We start from the raw sequence: 22877 nt of genomic DNA, 5'->3' as shown, positions 1-22877 counted from the left end.
ATCAATAAATCTAATCCCAGTATTTTTAAAATAAAATTCATGGAGGTTATAGTTATGATTATTCAACAGTACACTTTGAAAAGTCACCTTCCGAATAGTCTTGCCTTTGATTTGCATTTTAGCGTCAGTCCTTTCAAAGAGGCTTCATGTAAAATTCCTTTATTCTTAAAAACTTGGAAGGTCTTATCTCCCAGTGGCTGATGGTAGTTGACTGAATTGTTCTGTGGACAATCCAAGAGCGTTCGCTGTTATAAAACCAAAGTGTGTCTGTGTGTGCGTGTGCGTGTGCATGCATGCATACACACATTCATAAAATCACCTAAGTGCAGAGTTGAATTCAGACACTAGAGTCAGCCAACCAGTTTGATTGTCGGGTGTGTTTACGTTCTGTGCTGCTGGATTCACCTAAACAACTGTTGAATTACTATAAGTCTGCTTTCCAAGTATCGAAAAGGACGAGCAGTCCTCTCTATGAAGTTCAGCCATCTATTCTATTCAAAGCGATGTTTGGGGAATTCTTTGCTCACCATGAGAGTCCCTAAATATTGTGGTAAAAGGGATTTTTTGTTTGTTTGTTTCCATGTATAGAACATGCACATGGACTCGTGTCAGAATCTTTTCTAGAATCTTTATTGACCCATGTGAGCCTTTCTGCATGATAACCTTAAAATGGGAAAACAGGTCAGTGATGTGGAATGTGCAGTGGAGTTAAGGAGTTTAATCAGACTGCCCGTGAATTGTCTGTAGGCAAATCACTTAACTTCAGGGTGCAAATTAGTTAATTTTAAGAATAAATATAGCTCTCTTTCTGACTTATGAAGGATTTATCACTTGTGCCCAAGGTTCAATGGATCTGTAAATGAAATGTATGAATCTTTTCTTTGAACTCTAATTGGCTAGTGAGGGAAGCAGGTCAGACTAAGTTAAAGGCTGAGGAACTTAATCCTTTGAAGAAATTTTGATTTAGTTTTATTACTTCTAAGTATTGCTAATGTATCCTAAGATTAATTTGACTCTTTCACTTCTTCACCTATGCTGGTTTCTTTTCAAAAGGATAGATTGCAGGCTCCCTGAGGGATCTCTTTTACTTTGTTGTTAAATCACCCCTCTCCCTTCACACAGCTTTATCACAAGAGAAGTGGAATGCTCATACCTTGTTTATAAATCTCAGTAACTTATGACACAGGATACCATATATTATCTGACCTAGAGGCTGTAAATGCTCTGAAGACATTTTAAAAATTTTAAAGCTCTTGGTTATTTTGAAAAAAGAAATTGCATATTTTTCATCAGTTTACATTCTGGTCAAAGGAACGCTAACATTTTACAAAGGATAGAATTCATTTGAACTTGCTCCCTGAAAAGCCTAACATATGCTACACTTGAATTAATGCAAATTTCAAATGACTGGGATTTGAATTGGTAAACAAAGCTTTGAAGACAGGCAGACCTGAATGCAGATTTTGCTTCTGTCATTTGCCAGGCAGTGTGACCTTGGAGCATTTCCTTAATTCTTCTGGGCCTTGGTGTATCCATGGACCAGAGAGAGAACGATGCCTACTTGTAGGATGTTATGCTGAATAAACTATGTAATGTATGTAAACACCTTAACCCGGTGCCCATCAAGTTAACAATAAATAGCAGGTATAATTACTGTATAAAATACAGTAGCTCTGCATTAAAAACCAGCAGAGGCCATTAGAGAAATGCTTTTAATGTGCCATTCATTAACTCTTAGTTTTATGCAATAAAGTGATTCAAATTTCCCACCAGTGTATATACAAGCTCATTTTGCCCCAGGTATATATGTATGCATGCGTGTGTGTACCCATACGCGGATCATTTACATAAGAAGGAAATTAAACACCTGGCTTCCCAGGGTATGTGGTTCATGAACGTCTGGCTTCCTTCTTTTCCAGTAGTTTCTTACAGCTATGTAACAGTTCAGAGCTCAAAAATTATGCTCTGCACATGATCATCCATAATCTTCACAGTAACTAGGTAGGGCAAATGGCATTACATTCTTCTTTATAAATGAGATGTGCAGAGAGGTTAAATGACTCACCCACTGTCTCTTGGGGTGGAGTGGGGTGAAGGAAGGCAGGAGAATATACTCTGAGTCTTTATCTGCACCGTTTGGAAAAAAAGAACCTAATGATGCTGTTTCTCCATATGCAATATTGGCAGAGGTCTGTCCTAAAAGAATATTACATTTTTGTAGAGGACCCAGGGATGAGCGTATTATAAATTCCAGGGCATTACTCAGGTTTTGACAGGTGGAGTGGAATTTGCTTCTCGTCAATAAACCTTTATTAAGATATTCTGACTGATCGCATGGTTCACAATGGTTGGACATTATCATTTCCACAGCTGTCACTGGGGCTCATATGGAAAAGGTGTGGGCCATATTTGGAAAAGCTGGAACCTGGAATTTAGGTCCTCCTCAGGTCTGGAAAAAGGCCCAAATGTCTAAACATGAATGCACACCTAGGGATTTCTCAAGAAATTAGTACCTAGAGCCAGATTCCAGAAAAATGTATTCTTCCTTCACATAAGGAAAAGAAAAATGACCCAAACATGCCCTTTTACTCACTTGTAATTTATTGTGTTGGGTTAAAATAGTCACTTATTCAACAAATATCTTACAAATACCTTGTATTTGTGAGGTATTGGAAAAAGCACTGTAGATATGTAGAATAGAAATATGGAAAGATAAGATGCAGTACCTTCACAGATTTTAAGTCACTCTCCTGTCATTGTATCCCTGTTATTGCAACAGCAGTAGAGCTTCGCTGGTAAATAATTCTTCCTTTAATTCTAAAGATATTAAGTGATGCATTTGTCCATTCATGTACTCATTCCACCAGAATTTATTCCTTCCTGCACTGGGTAGTGTAAGCCAAATGTGGTCTTTGAAATTGGATGGCCTGGCTATAGATGATTGGTTCTTCACTAATTAGAGGCGGGGCAAATTATTTGAATTTTAGCTTGCTTATCTATAAATTTGGGTTGAGCATAATAAGATTGATATGAGAACCAACGATATTTGTAAGGCTCTTCTCACTGTGCAGGGCACACGCAAGTGCTATTATTTCATGACTGTGAATGCTCTTCCACTCAAGGAGCGTTAAAACAGTTGGAATGGATATACACCCACGCAGAGCAACTAGTGAGTTCTAACATGTGAGTAAGTACAAATGAACATTGTCCAGACTCCATAGGTGTGGACAGAATTTGGAAACAGGAAAGGTCTTTTAGAGAAAGAGAAACTAGTAGACAAGGTGCTTTCTGAACAGTGTGGTGTCTAGATTGTAGCCATGCATTTTTCAGTATATGCAGCTGGATGAGCATCTCCCTGGAGACCACTGTTAATTTAGGAACCTACCCCGTCTGTGCAGTTTAAATAGGACCAGAGCCCAAACCCAAACCACATGGAACACGATTTCTTATGCAGTGTGGTTGAATAGGACAACATCCGTCCCCAGGCTTTGATTCATAAACGACGTGGACCTAACTGACATCAAGTTGTTGCCATTTCAGATAGTACTCATGGTAGCGTTTTGGTGTGTTTGGATTTGGTCAGGGTTCTTATGTCCAGAAATTCCAAATTAGATTTTTGTCATTAGTTTGTCAAGCTTCTCTTAAGCCCATTTAATGAGGTCTGCCAGTGGCATGTCTTTTATGTTCTCTGGCCTTTATGCCTAGTCTCAGCTCACTCTCATTGTGGCTGAGAAGTTAATGAAGTTATCACAGTGCTCGCTTTTCTGCGGCTTTTGAAAACACACCTCGTGTGTGTTTGGATATTTAAATTCTGTTTTCTAGCTTTTAGGGTTTATATCCTCGTAGTGCATTCAAGTGCTATGGAAATAAGACCAGATGGATGTGACAACCAGCCATTCGGGAAATTACATACACATTACATTTTAGGAAACCAGTGTACATATGTCTTTCTGGATGCCTTCATATGCTGGATTATTTTTGTGGCATGCAAACGGTTGGGCTTTCAATGAACCAGTTACCTAGAATGTCAGCCTGAGAATTCCTTTCAGAGGAAGAGCATGGCCTGCAGTGAGCCTTTTTGTGAAACACAGCTGAACGTGGAGGCAGAGTAAGGGTCACTCACATTTCCCTACCTTCCTTTGGTTTTCTCCTTAGTCCTCGTCATTATAGACATCACAGTGTACGTTTGTTTGTCTATAATCCCCCTATAAGGTGAAATCTATAAGGAGAAGAAATTTTCCTGCCTCATTTAATATTGTACTGCTCGGCACATGGTAAGCATGCTATGTGCAATATCGAATAAATTGGCTATCACTGAGATAACGAAATGGTGTTTAATTCCCCCTCGTGCTAAAACTGACATAACATGGAGATTTCCTTTTGTCTCTTAAATGATGAATATATGATGGTGAATAATGATGGTCATACCTAATACCTATACCGTATTTGCTGTGTGCCAGGCACTGTTCTAGGTGCTCACAGGGACCTTTGGTTGGGGAGGCTAGTATTCACCCTATTTAATGGATAGGGCATCTGAGCCCCAATGCTATGGCATGACAGAGCCAAGACACAGCCAAGATTCACACTCCTCAGCCTGCCCTCGTAGCCTGCCCTTTCATGTGCTGTTAAATGTGGCTCCCAGGATTTGACAGTAAGTCATCTCAGGAATTCATCCACCCTTTCAATTAGCAAAAATCATCACATAACCATGATTTATTAGTTCTGCCCTATTCTTAAATATGCTATTCATTCAACTCAGTGGTGCAAGAATAATTACTCGTATTTTACTCTAAGAAGTGGGAATCTGTAGAGACAATCACTTTTCTTATTTTGTATTACCCTCATCATTGATTTGCCTACTTACCCCTCTGTGGAAAGAAGCCTAGATAATAAATGCTGTAAATAAATATGTCACCTTTCTGTGCTAGTTAAAATGTTATGTTAATAAGCCTGAAACATATTGTCAAGCTAAATGGAATGATTGGTATTGGGGATTCTACCTTGGCTTACTCATAGTTACTCAGGTGTCACTCTTACTGATACAAAGGGTGATGGAATAATCTAATTTAGAGTTGAAATCAAAACATAGAACATAGCAACAAATGTGTCTGCCCAACTGGGTTTACTTGGATTGATTAAAGATTAATTTATAGGGAGTTCTCACTGTGGCCCCCATTGTTGGCTTAAGGACCCAACATAGAGTCCATGACGTTGCAGGTTAAACCCCTGGCCTTGCTCAGTGGGTTAAGTCCTGCATTGCCGCAAGCTGCGGTGTAAGTCCGAGACGCGGCTCAGATCCTGTGTTGCCGTGGCTGTGGCGTAGGCCAGGAGCTGCAGCTCCAATTTGACCCTGGCCCAGGAAATTCTATATGCTGCAGGTGTCGCCATAAAAAGAAAAAGAAAAAAAAAAAGATTAGTTTCTGTGCTTCCGCACAGATCTTCCGTGGTGGTGTAGGCTTTGTTCCAGGTGAGTATCAGAATGGAATTGTTAATTCCTACTAATTGGCAAAAGTCACCTCTAGACATGGAGGTAATCAGGCAGTAGATAGAATATAGAATGTAGTGGCTAACAGAGCTTCAGAAGACTAGTGCAGTTTGCAAGGATGCATTTGTGTACTGAGGGAACAGCGTTCCATGGCCATGGGAAGCGTATCTTCACTAGAATGGGGAGTTATGTCATTATCAGCAATTTTCCCTGAAACCTTTGCTCTTGTCCATCCATAAAGCAGCATTATTTTGCCAATTTTTCCTAACACCTCCTCCAATTAGTTCACATGTTCCAACGAATCTTCCTGCAATCCTTGTTTTCCTGAATTTGTCATCTCCATGAAATCCCTTTAAAAATGAAATAGTTTTATTTTGGGTTTATATAGTCCTATATATTCCTTGTATATAACATGCATTCATATACTATGCAATTTTGATGTTATGGTAGGATATCAATTCCTGCCACAACTACCTGCATGAGATAACTAATGCAGAATTGCTGAGCAATGCTACGTACATAAGAGCAAAGCTCAAGAAATGGCTTCTGTTATTAGGCACCTATTCCTTGTAAACATATTCAAATACACTAGAAGAGGAGTTCCCATCATGGCTCGGTGGAGACGAATTTGACTAGCATCCATGAGGATGCAGGTACTATCCCTGGCCTTGCTCAGTGGGTTAAGGATCTTGCATTGCCATGAGCTGTAGTGTAGGTCGCAGGATCGGCTCAGATACCACGTTGCTGTGGTGTAGGTTGGCAGCTGTAGCTTCGATTGGACCCCTAGCCTGGGAACCTCCCTATGCCGCAGGTTCAGCCCTAAAAAGACAAAAGACCAAAAAAAAAAAAAATACACTGGGAGAAAGCTGAAGAAATCCATTTTACACAAGAACTTTTGGATGAGCCCAAGATTCTTCCCATTCAGAGTCAGAGAAACAAAATTGTGTGTGATTCAAATGACACTCTTGGACCTTGTCGTGGTACTCCAGCTTGCTTCTTCATGCCTTCCCTTTCGTATGTTAGGACATCCGCTGGTCCACATCTAACAATCATTGTCATCAATGTCATCATCGCCACCAACACCATGATAACTGTATCTCGGAAAAATACCACCAATATTTACAGACCACTTGACTGTTTATAAGGCACCTCTTCTATGTCTTCTTCTTTCCAGAACCCTCTGTGGTTGACGTTGCAAGTATAGAGGAAACAAATCATCTTGCCAGGATGGGACAAATCTAAGGTTCAGAATCTAATGCTCAGATTGTGTATCACAATAATAAATGGGAGATGTGTGTGATTATTAGTGCTACATAGAGTTTTAATAACACCGGCGGGCATGCCCCATCTTTAGAGAACAAATGTTGGAAAAGACTTTTTTGAACTCACCAGTGATTGAGCCTGCCCTGCAGGGATGTAGACATTCTCTCCTGCGTCTCTTCTCCCATCACCTCCAGGTCGTGACCTGAGAAAAGATTTCTCAGACGTTGGCTTCCAGCTGTTCCCAAGCTCTTCTAGCAGGCCGAAAGGCAACCAAGTATTCAGGGTATAGGGTGGAGAATATTTGATTTTTCATCAGGATCATAATATAGCAAGGCCAGTAATATTGGAAGGCCATGGGACTTTTTTTTTAAAGATTTTATTGTTTGAGAGCAGTTTTAGATTTACAACAAAGTTGAAAGGAAGGTACAGAGCTTTCCTCATATAACCCCTGCCCTCACATTGCATAGCCTCTCCCATTATCAGTATCCCTCAGCAGAGCAATACATTTTTTACTAAGAATGAGCCTACACTGATGCAGCATAATAACCCAAAGTCCAAGGTTTACCTAAGGTTCGACTCTTGATGTCATACATTCTGTGGGTGTAGACACATGTATAGTGACGAATGTCCGTCATTATAATATCAGAGTATTTTTATGGCCCTAAAATTCTCTGTGCCCGTCCTATTCGTCTCTCCCCAGCCCCACCTTTGCAACCACTGATCTTTTCTGTGTCCATAGTTCTGCCTTTTCCAGAATGTCATATAGCTGGAATCAAGCAGTCTATAGCTGTTTTCAGGTTGGCTTCTTTCACGCAGTGATGTGCATCTGAGGTTCCTTCATGTCTTTTCTAGCTTGATAGCTCCTTTATTTTTATTGCTAAGTATATTCTATCGTCTGGATGCATCACAGTTTATCCATTTACCTACTTAAGGATATCTTGGTTGCTCAGGTCGTGGAATTAGGTGAGGAAAAAATCCTAGTGATGGAAAAGTTCTACTCATTCTTGTTTCTAACATTGCAGTGTTACTGCGACATCACCCAAATAAGTCCTAACAGCTTTAAAGCTGATGAGATGAATGGGACATGGTTTTTACAAATTATATGCGTCATTGGATGGCATGAGAAATGGGACTATGCTAGGTTTTATTTAAGCAACAGTTTACTAGGTGACAAAACAGTCAAGATAACGAGAAGGACTTATCTGTAAGTGCAGTGTTGAGAGTTTAGTCACTGCAGGCACAAGAGGAAGTGAGAGACGGGGAAAAGATGATTTAAGAGAACTGAAGCAAATGTGACTCAATCATTACTATTATCAACTAGCTATTGTTATTTTCTATCAGATATCCCCAATCTGGATGCTCTCTTCATCCTAGAAGGGCTGATATCTTGGTGAATGTTGGTATTTTTGTTATTTTCTTAATTATTGAGAATATTTGAAGAATATGTGTGTGTATACACATATGTGTGTATATGTATATACATATATATTTTTTGATGACAAAGGTTTAACCTTTTACATTTATGTTTTTAATCAAGGAAATATTAGTGTCCAAGTAAATTTTTGTGACTGTGACTATTTTGATGTGAGAGTAAAGAAAAATATTTTGATTATATAAAGAACAAATAAAAGTCTACCAACTGAATATTAAAAATAACCAGCGGAAGGGTCCCCTGGCGGCTCATTGGGTTAAGGATCCAGCATTGTCGCTGCACAGTGTTGGTCACTGCCGTGGTGAGGGTTAGATCCCTGGCCTGGGAACTCCCACATGCCACAGGTGCAGCCTAAATAAATAAATAAATAAATAACCAGTGGAGGTAGACTTGAAAAATTTATTTTTATTTGATCAAGCTCTGACTCTAAATTCTGAAAGCAGGAACTTTGGGGAAGAATGATTTGGGAACATAGCTAAAACAGAAAAAAAGATACTAGATTTTGCAGGAATACAGAACTCACTCCCTGTTACTCACCTCGAATGGTTTTAAACTCTGAAAATGTTGCTAAAACAAACACATCTGCACATCATTAGCTGTAAAACAAGGCCTTCTAACACGTCAGAAGATCCTTATGGGCACAAATCTGTAGAGCCTGAAATCCTTTTTGGGTTTCAGAAGGGAATGTCTTACCACGTGACTGGTAGAGTGTTGAGAATGCCTCTGTATACAGGTGTTTTTATTTGATTTGTGCAACAGGCCCTTTCCCTTTATAGCCAGAGGAGCCAGTCTCAGAAGGCATGCAGGCAGTCAAAATATTTTCAAATCCTGAAAGCCAAAGAAACACTAGATTTTGGTTTATTCAATGGGCTGTGTCTTTCTAAACCTTTTCTTTCTTAAACTGGCCCTAAAGGGAAATCAACTAGGCCTCTCTTAGGCCTGAGTGAATAGAAAGATGAGGATTAAATGACATTCAGCAGGAGGGTCACAGAGATGATGTCTGTCTCCTGATGGATGGTGGTTGCGCTAAGTTGAAATAGGAAAAGGTGAACAGAGGGCCGATTCTCCATGTTCGTACCAAACGGCCAAAACAGACGCAGCCGTCTGCTAATCACAAACTCCACTAGGTAGCATACTTGTCAAGAAAACGTGCATATGAGGGGTTCTCTTTCTTAGTCTTCCCCTATCCCTATCTCATGTGTCAGTGGTGTGCTAGGTCTTGATGAGGCAATATAAACATTCAAGAAATTGGAGTTCCCGTCGTGGTGCAGCAAAACGAATCCGTCTAGGAACTATGAGGTTTCGGGTTCGATCCCTGGCCTCGCTCAGTGGGTTAAGGATCTGGCGTTGCTGTGAGCTGTGGTGTAGGTCACAGACGCGGCTCAGATCTGGCATTGCTGTGGCTCTGGCATAGGCTGCTGGCTACAGCTCCAGTTGGCCCTCCAGCCTGGGAACCTCCATGTGCTGTAGGTGTGGCCCTAAAAGGACAAAAGACCAAAAAAAAAAAAAAATTCAAGAAATTGATGGGTGTGTTTTACTGGAAAAGCAACTGTTGATCCATAAGCGGGTATTAATAATAAAGTGTAGGTTCAAGACTATGCTCCACAGAGAAAATGAAGTGACATAAGCCAAATTGGAATTTCCAGTTTCTACAGAATTCAGTATTTTGTCCTTTGCTGTTTTACACGCCAAGAGATGAAAACATACAATGTTTGTTAAGTCACTAGCATCATTTGAAGGTTTGAAGACAAACTGAGAAAATCAAATAGTGCTATTGGCAAAGGACCCTTTCTTAGAGTTCTGGGTGCTGGATTGACAGCCATTAAAAGCAATGATATAGTATAAGAACTGAAATAGTGTAGATGTGTCCAAATCTAGGGACGTGGACTGGGTTCGATAGCCCGACATGGACTTTCCAGAGAATTCACCTGTGTTGCATAATTTAAGATGTGATTGACAAATCCTTACTTCCTCACCACATGAGACAGTTGTGGACCCCTGTCAGTTGCTGCAAAGTTAAATTTAAACCCACACTCTTGGCTTCATGAGATGAAGTATTTCGGTAGTATCTTTATTTTTCCTGACTTTATTATTTTCAGTGCCATTTATACTGCCACCTTCCTAATCCCCTGCCACCAGGGATCCAGAACAAAACATATTTTGTGGCATCGCTCCTTAATGGCTGTCTTTTGGCCATACATTCACCCACATATATCCCAAGTGGGGCTGGAAATGCGAGTTTAGAAAGTCGCCTTATCAAATCTCAGGATCTCTGAACGACAGAGTTTTCACTAAAACCATCAAGGAAAGGGAGTTGAGCTACCTTTATTGAGCATGTACTTTATTCCAGTTTACATACACAGGTTTCCCCCATCCCCCTGCTATCCAAAAGTAGAGTGTTTCTAAGAAACCTTTTGTAAGCCTAAATGGGCATAAAGCAAAGAAGCAATGACCTCAGGAGACATCTTGGCAAGAGACACAGAATAAAATGAGGTAAAACACAGATGCCCACAAACATAGTTCAAAGCTATGGCGACTTGATGCCTAGATACTGAGTGTGGTTCCCGGGGAAAGGAGCTTGGTAGAGCCACTTGCTGCTGGGATGCACTGTCTCCAGGATGGATCACTGTAAAACAAACACTAAATACTATCTTTGCTTTTCTCCTTGATTCATAAAAGCCAAAATCCTCTTTGGATTTCTTTCAGTGAGATATATATATATATATATATATATCTCACTTTTATATATATATAAAAGTACTGGAGTTCCCGTCGTGGCGCAGTGGTTAACGAAGCCGACTAGGAACCATGAGGTTACAGGTTCGGTCCCTGCCCGTGCTCAATGGGTTAACGATCCAGCGTTGCCATGAGCTGTGGTGTAGGTTGCAGACATGGCTCGGATCCCGAGTTGCTGTGGCTCTGGCGTAGGCCGGGGGCTACAGCTCCGATTCGACCCCTAGCCTGGGAACCTCCATATGCCACGGGAGCGGCCCAAAGAAATAGCAAAAAGACAAAATAAATAAATAAAGTACTAATGCATGTCTTTTGTACGAGCGAATTGGCATAAACTTTCGAAAATCAGGGGATACCTGTATAACCTCTGATTGTTACCCAGCCACTCCGAAAAGTAGACAACACTGTCACTATTTTGTAGCTGAGAAAACTAAAAACAGAGTGTTAATGAACTTTTCCAAGGTTGCCCAGATCAGATCTGTAAATGAGGGTTGACTCTGGACACCCTATTCTTCGTATCACAACACAACGTGTTCTCTTACCACCCGGAGAGGCTGTACCAATCTGAGGTATAAAAAAGAATCAATGGTCCCTTGTTAACAAACACGAAGCCCTGTTCCAGTGGCCCTTTAGTTGTCTTGGTGATTGAAATGACCAGGCCCGCCGTTTTCTTTCTTTCTTTCTTTCTTTCTTTCTTTTCTTTCTTTTCTTTCTTTCTTTCTTTCTTTCTTTCTTTCTTTCTTTCTTTCTTTCTTTCTTTCTTTCTTTCTTTTTCTTTCTTTCTTTCTTTCTTCCTTCCTTCCTTCCTTCCTTCCTTCCTTTCTTTCTTTCTTTCTTTCTTTCCTTCTTTTTTTTTTAGGGCCAAACCTGCAGCATATGGAAATTCCCAGATTAGGAGTTGAATCAGGCTACAGCTGCCAGCCTATGCCACAGCCACAGCAACAGCAACGAGGGATCCGAGCCACATATGCCACCTACACCATAGCTCACAGCAAAGCCGGATCCTTAACCACTGAGTAGGGCCAGGGATCAAACCTGCATCCTCATGGATACCTGTCAGATTCAGTTCTGCTGTGCTGCAATGGGAACTCCAAGCCTGGCATTTCTTAGGTCATCTTGGGAAAGATAGAAAGTTAGCTGAAGGAGGGAAAAAACAGAAAAAAAAAAAAGGGGGATACCAGACCAGTTCTTGGTGGTGGCTCTGAGAGGAAATAAAAGGAAGATACATGTTTTCGTGCTAATTTTTTCAGTTTAAACGAGAGCAGGGCTGGCCTGCGGTGAAAGGCAAATCGAGAATACTGATGCTGTGATAATGAGCAAAGGAGGGTTGGTCTGGGGATTATTTCTCCATTTCCCTGGTCATCCCATTCTTCACAGAATGAGAATATTCTGTTTGGCTTTCAGGCCGGGGTTGTCATGCGAGAAGTGTACGTTAATTTCCTATTTTCTCTTAACTTTCTTTGGGGGATAAGCATTTTGGTTTTTCTGCTGTTTATTATTTCAAAGGCATCTATATGCTAATATGTTTTATGCTAATTATTTTCATGTTTTCCCCTTAGGTTATGCTTCATATCACCCACCAGGGAGGATCATCTCTCATGAAAACTTTCAAATTTGATTTTGAAAATTATTCAGAAAAATTTAAGCCATGCTCTCTCCCAATGTAGGAAAGAAAATACTCTGGAGATTCCTATAATTCAAAGAAAATGGACTGGAGTAACATCTGAGTTCTCATGCAGCCAGAATCCTCTTGAGAAGAACAGCCAGGTACACAAAGCATTTAACATTGTGACATTGAAATGGTGGAAGAATAATTAAAATACAAATCTAATAATAGGTTTTCAGCAACCACTAAATTACTCTTTGGTCCAGAGAGGAGAAAGGAAAGGCTGTTTTCCTTCTCCGCAGTGTCTGAGGTGGACTAACCACTTCTATTGCTACGAATACCATGTTTTAATTGTATTTCATCATTCCTTCGCATCATTTCTCAAAAGTTAATTGCAAAGATATTAGTGCCTGAAACGGCATTTGTGCTGACAGGAAGAATCAGGTGAGAGAGGAATTTCATATAATAAGCTAGCTTGATGTTTTCCTCCATTTTTTAAAAAGGCATTGCGATTGGTTTGGAGAGTAGGTTGCCCTTTTTTAAAAAACACAGAAGTCAGCCAATCTGTCTTAAACCATTTTGCCAGCATCTTCTTTAGAAGATACCCAAGGCTTAAAAACTGATTCCTCAACAGGAGATATTAAAACTTAGGTCCCCTTGGAGAAGGTTTTGCATTTTTCTTTGGTGAGGAATTGGACTTCTTTGGTTCCCCAGCACTTTAGGGGTGCAAAGAAAAGCCCCCCATTTCCCCACTCCTCTGCATTGTTCTCTGCCCTGTCATGTGCTTGAGAAAAGCGAGGAATCAGAAGCGCTGGGGGATGCACCCTCCAGACTTCAGTTCCTGCAGTGTCCCGCCTCCTCTTACCTCGTCCTCTCCCCACCTTCAACAGCTGCACCTCATTCCGTTTCTGTGTTTAAAGGCTCTCCACTTTAGACCCCAGCAGTATCTTCAGCCCTCGAGAAGTACAGCCCAGCTGCTGCTGCTTCCCCTCTTGGTTCACTTCAATACCTCTCGAGCTCTAAGGCAGCTCTGTGAGTAGGAGCGCCCCCTTTCGGGGTGGGGAGAAAGGTCTCCCCCTGGAAGGGAGCCTGACGAGTAAGCCAAGCTCCCTTCCAGGCCGAAGGGGCTCAGCGTCAGCCTCCAAAACTCAGGTGAAGACAGGTACCTGGGCCACGTGTTCTGGGGCTGCCAACCAGCTTTTCAACACTTGGTAGTCATCACCTCACTCCAGATGGGAAGCATGGTTGCTGGGAAGACATTTGGTAAATTGGTTAGAACAGGTAACTGTCAGTTAACAGGAAAATAACATTTTGTTGAAACCTGGCTGTGTTGGGTACATTCTGTTGAAATAAAAGACCTGTGATAGTTTATGTCCTAAACCTTTATGACCCATCATTTTTTTTCTTTTCGTTCTACTTATTTGTAGGTGACAATAACAAAATTGCTACACATTTTCTCTTTTAAAGTTGTGTTAGGAGAAGGGTTCCTTGAGCGAACACATTCGATCTTAAGGCAGCCCAGCTGAGAGAAAACTTTCCCTTCTTGCTCTTCTCTGTACATAATTCAAAGGTGATTCAAATAGAAAAGCAATTTGCGTACACTTAGGCTCCAGAATGGATGAGGTGCAGGCGAACCAAGTGATTCGATTAAGGAGCCCGCTATGAGTGTATTACGCCCCTTCGAGAACTAAACTCCATGAGGACAGAAGGGAGATCCATCAACAACTATTAGCCTGTCGTAGCTCTAGAAGGTGGCTGCGGTTGGTGGCTTGAGTCCATCTGTAAGAGGAGTGAAACCGGCTCGGCTCAGCTCCAGAAGTGCTGCCTGGTCTGAGAGGAGTAGCACTGCTTGGTCTTGAGCGTGGCTGAAAGTACACAGCTTTGAAACGATAGGAACTACAGTTGGAGGAGCGGGACTTACCATCCACATCAGCTCCTGCTCGTTTTCTGACCTGGATGAGCTTCTTGACCTCCTGAATCTCATTCTCCCTGTGGGTCATGTGAGAGGGAAAAAAAAGAAATCCCACTTAATTTTTGAAGGTGGCTCCGAGGATTAAAGGAGATGAGGTCTTTACGTGGTGCCCACACCTAATAAAATGCTCAGTTAATGGTCTTTCCTTCTAGTCTCATCATTATTCTTACTTTTAGGATTGTTAGTATCATCAGCAGCATTAATGATATTAATGGCTTTGGGAAGGGTTCACAATTTTCCTTTATGGAGAATTTAGGTAGTGGAAATGCAAAGATGCACACACCAGATACTCGTTCTGCTGGTATTGCAGCTCCTGTGAAATGAAGATGTGGACAAGCTCGAGCTTTAAATGGTTCACTGGCATCCTCTGAAATGCCAGCGAGTCCCTGGAAGCCTTTATACCATCACAGACTTTCAGTAAACACTGATTTGGGGGCAAATTTCGCACGAGATGAAAAATTTTTTAAATCCACCAAATGTTACTGCCTATATTAACCTGATGCCAGATATTCAGTAAAGTAGGAAGAGAGTCATCCAGAAGGTTGATATTTTTACCCTTACTGCCAAGAACTCAGACGTCTAGCTAATGAGCTGGCTTTTTCACTTGTCTTTTCCGTACCTGAGACTATGAAAAGCTTCTAGTGCTGGCGGTATTGGTGGCCTTGTTGATTATGGGGTACAATTTGAAATTCCTGAATCTCTCACTAGGTGTGGAGTTGCTCAGTACGAAGACTTTTTAGAGGAAAAGCCATTTTGCTGATTGAAAGGCCCTAGCGAGCTTCCAGGCCATCTTCATGGAGCCAGAGCATCGCAGAAAAGCATGCAGTCAGGTCTCAAGGCCATTAAAAAGTGCAGCCTCGCTGCTAAGCAGGAGAAGAGTAAATAGGTTTGTGTTTGCCTCCAAAACACATGGCTGTTTCCCAGACAGAAAAGCCAGATGTTAATTAAACCATTGCAGGCTTAGAAAGGATCATGCCATTCTGTATTGAACAGTCAGCTTTGACTTTCAGCTGCACGCCAAAAGAAAAAAGAAGAGAAGCTCGCAAATGTATTTGCTAACAAAGGTTCCTATTTCATACAAGGCACATTTAAAGAAAAAAGAGAAGTCTTTTCTCTTTGTATGTAGAATGACTCTAATCACAAAAGCCTTCATTAAAACAGTATCTCGAGTATATATTTATATGTTTTATTTAATTTCCATCCTTTGCATTTAATTTTTTGTTTAATTCTCACCCTGTGTATTTTCCTTTTTCATTTATGGATATTACTTAATCAATAAGTTAATATCCATACCCTCCATTCGATTAAGGAGCCTGCTATGAGTGTATTTTGAGGTGTTTCGTTTTAAATATTCACACTTGGGCTAAAAGTGAAGTAGGTTTTACCTTTCACAGTGCTTAGCATATAGTAGAGGCTAAATAAATAGCAATTACAATAAAATAGCCTTACCAGCATCATAGTGAGACTCTCCTAGATTTCATTTCCATTCTGTCCTTCAGTGAAGTTGGTGTAATTTCTCCTCAAATGGGCAAGATTTGGGGTTGTTCACAGTTACAAGTGAGAGGACAAAATAAGAGAGATTTTCATTTGCAAGATCGCCTCTCTCTTCTCTATTGGTCTTGCCTCCCAGACCGTCTGTCTGTCTCTGGAAAGCAAAGTCAATAAAAATGATTAGAGCTGGCATCTCACAAATGTACACCCTTAAACCATGAAGCAGTAATGCTGTGCAGGAAATATTTTTCTGACCTTTTCAAATTGCATCCAACTGTCTCGGGAATTTCTCAGTGACTAGAGGTAATAAGGTTCAATCCGTTTTACTGGCTGGCTTCAAATTTAGTTCCCCGAATCTCTAACTTATCTATTCTTTGCATCTCGGCTCTGGCATCTATTCAGCACAGAAATCCATGCATCTAATCTTTTTTCCCCTCCTCAGGTTTTGCTAAAGGATCACACCGTGGAACCTACAACCATGACAACTTTCCACTTATTGCCCCTTCAAAAGCAAAACATTAGCAGGGGGAAGCTTCGTGGGCATGATGTCTTTTGAGAAGCCCCTGTTGAGTTTAATTAGCTTGTAGATTTCACCTCCATCTTCCATCTCAGTTTTTACCTATAAGATTTATGCCTCAGTCATCTTCACTATATAAAACTTTTTCAGCCCTACTGCGGGCACTCTTGCAGAATGTCAAAGAGGCAAAAATAGGTGAATTTCTTCTGTGTTAAATTGATTTGGGTTTTTCTTCTGTGAGTCCAAATGCAAAGAACACACTCTCCCAGTCAGGACAGGAGTCATCCAAGTGTGACTTGCTAAAAGGCAGCTGGGCGGCCCCGTGTTCCCTGAAGGAGAACAGAAAACAGAAGCTGAGGACACATTTCTTGACCTCACCAAAGTGTTGGATGTCAGGAAGCCTTGTCAAGGAGTTAAAAGGCTTGCCTTACTTTTCATATTTAGAGCACCTCCATGCTGCATGTGGTGCAGGGGAGACGTCCATGTTTTCTCGTTTGTAGGAAACACCAAATTCAACACGTTTTGTTGCTCCCATCCATCGCCTTTGTACTGCCTTCTGCAGCAGTGATTAGAATCTTGGCTTGGTTCCTGTGGTCAGCGGAGCTTGGAGCCTCTTTCTGGAGACTCTGTTCATGGGCAAACAGCCACCAGGAGGAGGAAAATCTTTTTGAAGTTCCCCTTCTAAGAGTCTGTTTTTGCTTGTTCGGTAATTGTCGAGTTAGATCATCATAAGATATTTGGCTTTATGAAAATGAGATTATTTCAAACAACTCTATTCAGAAAATAGGTTTAGAGGGAAGAGGATAAAGAGCAGACTCTTTAAAATTCACAACAGTGTACTTTTTTCTTGAAAGAAACTGAATAAACTGATGCCAGAGTTTATAATATAGCTTATGGCTTCCATTTTAGAAAACAAAAATTATGGAGTTAATGAAAGTTAAAAGGAAACGTACACAGTACATTTAAGGATACGAGTGTTTTTTGAAGTTCCCATTTTGTCATTTGAAATTCAGTTCATCTCAACAGTAGAGTCACAGTCCTGACCTTGTTCTCTTAGAACCTGGGTATGGTTGGCTGGTTTGTTTTGTTTTTAATAGAGACAGCCATTTGGGCAGTTTTGCACAATCAGATCACCCAGTATGTGCAGTGCAGCACAGTGGTTTTACCACTAGCTGAGGAAGAGTGTAGACTTTCAGGTGAGGTAACTAGAGGTCTGTCCTTTGAAAGGAGCTGCAGTCCACCGAGTAGGTTGTTAATGAACGTGTGTGTCAGGTGTGTGCACGTCTGCGTGTGTATCTGCACCCGTGTGTGAGGTGTGCATGAAGACCTGAATTCAGCCTCTGAAGGCACCCACTCCGGAACAAAATGCATTCCAGTTTCTCCCTGGGGTCATCATTTCAGTAAACTGGAAACGGCTCTACCTACGAACCAGAGTAGCTTGGCCCACTAGCTCTGATGATTACACATTTCCTGCCTCCTCTTTCCCAATTTCAGGTAGATCATCTTCCCACCCTTCAGGACTTGGAGGTAAAGCAAAATCAATGTCCAGACCTTTCACTGAAAGCGCAAAGTGATTTGACTCTGGTGGAAGAAGGGAACGACGGGGCGTCGGGTTCCATGTGTCATGAGTTATTCTGCGTGGCTGGCCGTTCTTACGTTTGGGGGATGGTTGGGAGCTAATCAGGAGCTCCCAGGTAGAGGCGCAGGGGGAGTGAGACATCTGCTTAGCAGCGCTGGGAATACGAACAGCTGTTCCGTATGGGATAACTGCTCATAGCAGGTGTGTCAAAGGGAACTCAAGTGGCCTCCCGTAACCTTCTGGGAGCCCCATAAGACAGGCACGACTACCTTTGATTTACAGGAGCAGAAAGCGAGGCTTAGAGTGGTGAAAACTGAGTTTGCTTGTGAGTGGCGGGGCAATGTACAAAGACAGTTGTTTTTCAATGAAAAGGAGGAAAATACTTCATTTGTTGAACTCTTTGACATTTTGGGTCTTTGACATTTTCTCCTCTTCTTTCTTCTTCTCCTCCACCTCCTCTTCCTCCTTTCTTCTTACTTTGCTTCTCCTTCTCCTGCTCTTTTCTCAAAGAAATAATGAAAAGAAGCCCCAGTGGTAAAGCCCTCTCCCGCTGTGTCCTCTTCAACCAGATGGCCATTCTTCTCTCCAGCACCATAGAGGTGCTTTCAGGGGAGTTACGTATTTAATGATGTTGAAAGTTTAAAAAGAGCCAAGAGTTCTGGCTAGTGGCCGATATTATCTTCACCTAAGGTCATGCTTATTACCTTAAAATAATAATGCAGGGGCAGAAATGGTGATTCTGTGCTGGGCTCACAAGCTCCCATTCAGCCCTGTCTAGGGTGTCTTTCGTCTGTATTAATGATTTACCCGGATGAAAGAAGGGATTGAAGAAAGCAGAAGTTCAAAGGTATTTTTCGTGAGTAACCCAGTAAAACCTCATGTTTCTAAATCAGGATATCTAGGAGATGAAATTCCTTCAGATATATAGCTAAGATCTTTTTGCTTCTTCTATTTACTTCACATCTCAAGATTACCAAAATAAATATGCTTCATTGCCAAAGCAGGCTTATTACCGTGGCCTTAGCCCAATGAAGATATTGACACCTAAGGATTCAATTTCACTCATATAGCAGTGCCTAATATACTTCCATTTGTTTCTCGGTGAAGGGGCTTGGTTATTTATTCTGGGTAAACTGGGCTTGTGTTGCTACAGCTCCACTTAATCTCTTACGCCAAGGCCAGCCACCTGACGGGGCCTCATTTGTCCCCGGCATATCGGAAGACAGAAAATTGATTCAAATCTAAGCAGAGTGGTAGAATCTCAAAAGCTCTGTCACCACTGTTCATGGCAAATATATTTCTTCCTATAGTGGGTGTTATGAAATTTTGGTCCGCATCTCCCCTGAAATAAATTACCCCCTTGAAAAAAATCTCAAACGGAACTGCCCAGGAAAGGCTGCATGGCATTAGAAGGAAATATGATTTCAAGGTTCCCTCTCTCTCTCTCTCTCTAAGGCCTCTTGAATAGGCATGTGATCCCCGCACAGATTCTTCTATGAAAGCCTTTATGTTTTGCTCAGAGCTCCTTTGGTTCCCCCCATCACCCTTATTGGAAATAAATTTAAAATAACATAAACAAACAAGAATAAATGGTTCTGAAATGTTCTGTCACACAGAGTCCCCTTCAGCACTTTGCTCTCCATCACTGCTGAAGGAAGGAAAATGACAGCATCGGCTCTAAGTGTGTAGATTCCGGCGTGGGCACCTGCCTGGGCTTCTGTGATATACTGACAGTCTCCACTTCCTGGCGGTGTTCAGAGTATTTGTTTGTCCTTAATTGGAACCCCACTGTTACCCTTGGGATTTCCTCTCCTTGGCGAGGCGATATATCCATATAGACAGAGAGCATAGCCACCGTGGCCTCCTGTAATATTATAGTCAGAAATACCAACATTGGGATCAGAATTAAACCAACAGCTAGGCAGGCAGAGTCTCTAGACTGCCTTTTGATATGATTAGGAACTTGCCGTTTTCCTCAGTGTTTATCTTTGGACTTGATGGCAGCAGAAATGCCAACTGAACATGCGTCATCACAGTGGTCCCTCTTTTGTTGGAATTGCGTTGCTTCCAGAAGGGAGGGGAAGCCTGAGAAAGTTACAGACGATGATGCGATGATGCGTAATGAACACATATACAACGGACACCAGGGGTCTGGGCCTCCGTATAGAACTGTTAACGTTATGCCTCCTACCTTTCCAAGTGAATCAATACAAGATCAGCTTTATGCAAACATACCTGGAAAGCCTTATTTTTACTAAAATGAATTAACATGACATTAACAAATAAGTCACTTTTAAGTTGCCGTGTCAAAATATAGGACCTTGGACATCAGAGGGCCACTTCATTGTCTTTATTTATGGTCACAGCATTTGCATTCCCGTCTCCCTCGTGCTGTTTTTATTTTTGTCACTGGAGTCCATGAAGACTTAATCATCAGCCCTCTAATTTTCCAAAAGAAAAAAAAAAATGTTGATTTATCGAAATGGCTGCAGAAAAAGAAGAAGAAGAAGATCAATCTGACATTGTAGGTTAATAGTAGGGAACAAAACACATTCATAATTAGAAGAGAAAAGGACCTTCCTTGTTCATTCCAGTTTATAATAAAAAGCGCCTCGCCAAAGTGTCTTAGAAAATAATGCATTCAGACTGAGTCGAATTACCGCCTAGCAGATTCTATTTATCTGTAGCTTAAAAAGCAGCTGCGTTTTTGTAAAAAAGCAATGAATGTGGCAGTCCTACTTAAAGGTAGAAGAAAAAGAACACCCCTTGTTTTGTAATAAGGGGATTTTCCATTTAAAAGAGAGAGCGAGCCTGTTGTGTGAAGTCCGATTATTACATTCACTGTATTCTATCTCACCCACCAGGAGGCTAATAATGGAGGGGCCAGAGAAGGAGGCCAGTGCTCCGAGGGTTATCTCACAGCCTCAGATGCTGGATAAGCCGAAGGAGGCAGAATCGCTTCTGGATGACATTCAGAAAGGCCGGAGTGATTATTGGAAGAGAAAAGCCTGCCTATTCTTTTCCAAGGTAAACAGTTCATTTCATCCGTCCACTGCATGTTTTATTATAAAAATATGTTTACATAAAGCTCTCTATAAAGTTTGCCTTTAAAAAATTATTTGTAGGTGCCTGACTATTCCCCGGGCCCGCCCGTCCGGCCACTGATGAATGATTAGCCACCTGCCTCAGACAAAGGATGCCCTGGGAGCCTCCCCACACCTACGGCCGCTTTGAAGGCTCTGCCAAGCTCACTTTTAATCACGAGAAAGGAATTACCCACATGGAGTCAGCAGAAAATGAGAAAGTAGAGCTCGTGCTGCGAATCATTCCAGCAAGTGCCAAGGGGCTAGTTGAGGAATGGCTTCAACGAGGTGAATATCTTTAGCTTGTACTTAGGGTTTGGGTAGCGTATAATCATTTTCTCTTTTAGGAGCGATGATTGTCCTAAGTGCCTTCCCCAGCCCGAGAGCATCTGTCAGGCTGCCGGCAGACTTGATAAGCGTCTCCGTCCTTGTTGGTATTTACTGTTACTCCCTGTACCTCTGCGACCGCGCCACCACCATCCGCCGGGGCGGGGAGGCCGCCGAGCCCGTGCCCGTTCATAGCTGTGTGTCTTTGTTGGCGTGTGTCCGGTGATCTCTGTCTCTGTGTGTGTGTGTGCCCTCGTTCGCGTCTTTCTCCCTGTTGTGCACAGCGGTGGGGAGGACTGGCCAGCCAGGGGGTTCGCAGATGTGGTCCGAGGCTTTCATTTGAGTTTTGGACCTGGGAAAAAAGAATGTGTCACATCATGATTAATGGTCAATCTGAATGTTCAATTCATACGGAAGGAGAAGGGGGAGGAGGATATGAGCCCAGTGATGAGACCAACCTTTTCCCTTTGGGAAGAGCAGGATTTAAATTAAACATCACTTTCGGTGTGAAATTAGTTTGAAGCCCTCTCTCTCTTTTTAACTCCTTAACGGGCTGCTCTTTCAGAGAGCATCCTCTCTGTCGAGCCCCGTGCCCGAGTCTGTTCCCAGCAGCCACCCGTAGTTCTTCCTTTGTTCTGTTTTCCTAAAGATCGGGTCTGAAAAACCAAGAGGGTAGTATTTTACTGTTTTCAAAACTCCATTATTCACGAGTTAGCATTCGCCCTAAAACATGTTATTTCCTTCTGTCCCAAACTCAAGTCTCAGATAAACAAACAGAAAAAACGTTCTTCTTTTAAGGCTAAGTCTGCTGGGGGTTGGGGCGGGGGGAGTGGAGGGATGCTTTCGAACCCCCCCCCCGCCAGCCCCGCTCTAGGCCAGTTTCTGCTGGCCCAGGGAGCCACAGAGGAAGAGCAGCAACACGCAAGCCCAAGCTGTCTCTCACTGACCTGGTCTCCCACATACCTGAGTCACAGGATTGCCACGCCAACCTACAGCAACTTGGGCTTCAAGCAAGCATGTGCCCGGGATGCTCTGAAACTGCCCTTCAGTACTTACTGGTCCAAGGACCCAGGCCCAAACATGTAGAAAGAACCGCTGTCCGTGGACACGCGAGGCCGCTTGCCCATCTGGGGGCGTCCTTGCTGCCACTGGTAGGCACCAGCAGGCTTGAAAATGTGATCAGTCTCTTTCTGGGGTTTGCTGGCTTGCGGGGAAAGGGACAGTACTGAAAAGGCTAAGAGACAAAGTTGTTCTTCCAATGTATTTTCAAAAGGAAAATGTTGGGGCCTTGCCATTCCTTTTCTAAAGGAAGGAGAGGTGTGGCGGAGGAGGCCGTGAGGCAGCTGGGAGTGGAGTGAGGCTGGGGAGGTGAGGCAGCTGGGGTGGAGG

At 42.1% G+C, this 22877-nt stretch overlaps 1 long non-coding RNA gene across 37 annotated transcripts in view; it reads left to right on the top strand.

The window, feature by feature from the left end:
* The window catches only part of LOC100514051, a 145952-nt gene that overhangs the window by 74755 nt on the left and 48320 nt on the right, over nucleotides 1–22877 (top strand). For 36 of the 37 annotated variants that reach the window (XR_002344234.1, XR_002344242.1, XR_002344241.1 and 33 more), the window contains 3 exons: nucleotides 12473–12680; nucleotides 20943–21105; nucleotides 21204–21449. This is a non-coding gene — a long non-coding RNA (uncharacterized LOC100514051). The remainder of the gene's footprint in view (nucleotides 1–12472; nucleotides 12681–20942; nucleotides 21106–21203; nucleotides 21450–22877) is intronic. The other variant, XR_002344211.1, reaches the window with a different exon arrangement.

This window comes from Sus scrofa, chromosome 5, assembly GCF_000003025.6.
Source record: "Sus scrofa isolate TJ Tabasco breed Duroc chromosome 5, Sscrofa11.1, whole genome shotgun sequence".
Classification (NCBI taxonomy): domain Eukaryota; kingdom Metazoa; phylum Chordata; class Mammalia; order Artiodactyla; family Suidae; genus Sus; species Sus scrofa.
The sequence above is the reverse complement of the archived record's forward strand: the minus strand, read 5'-3'. Positions and strand labels throughout refer to the sequence as shown.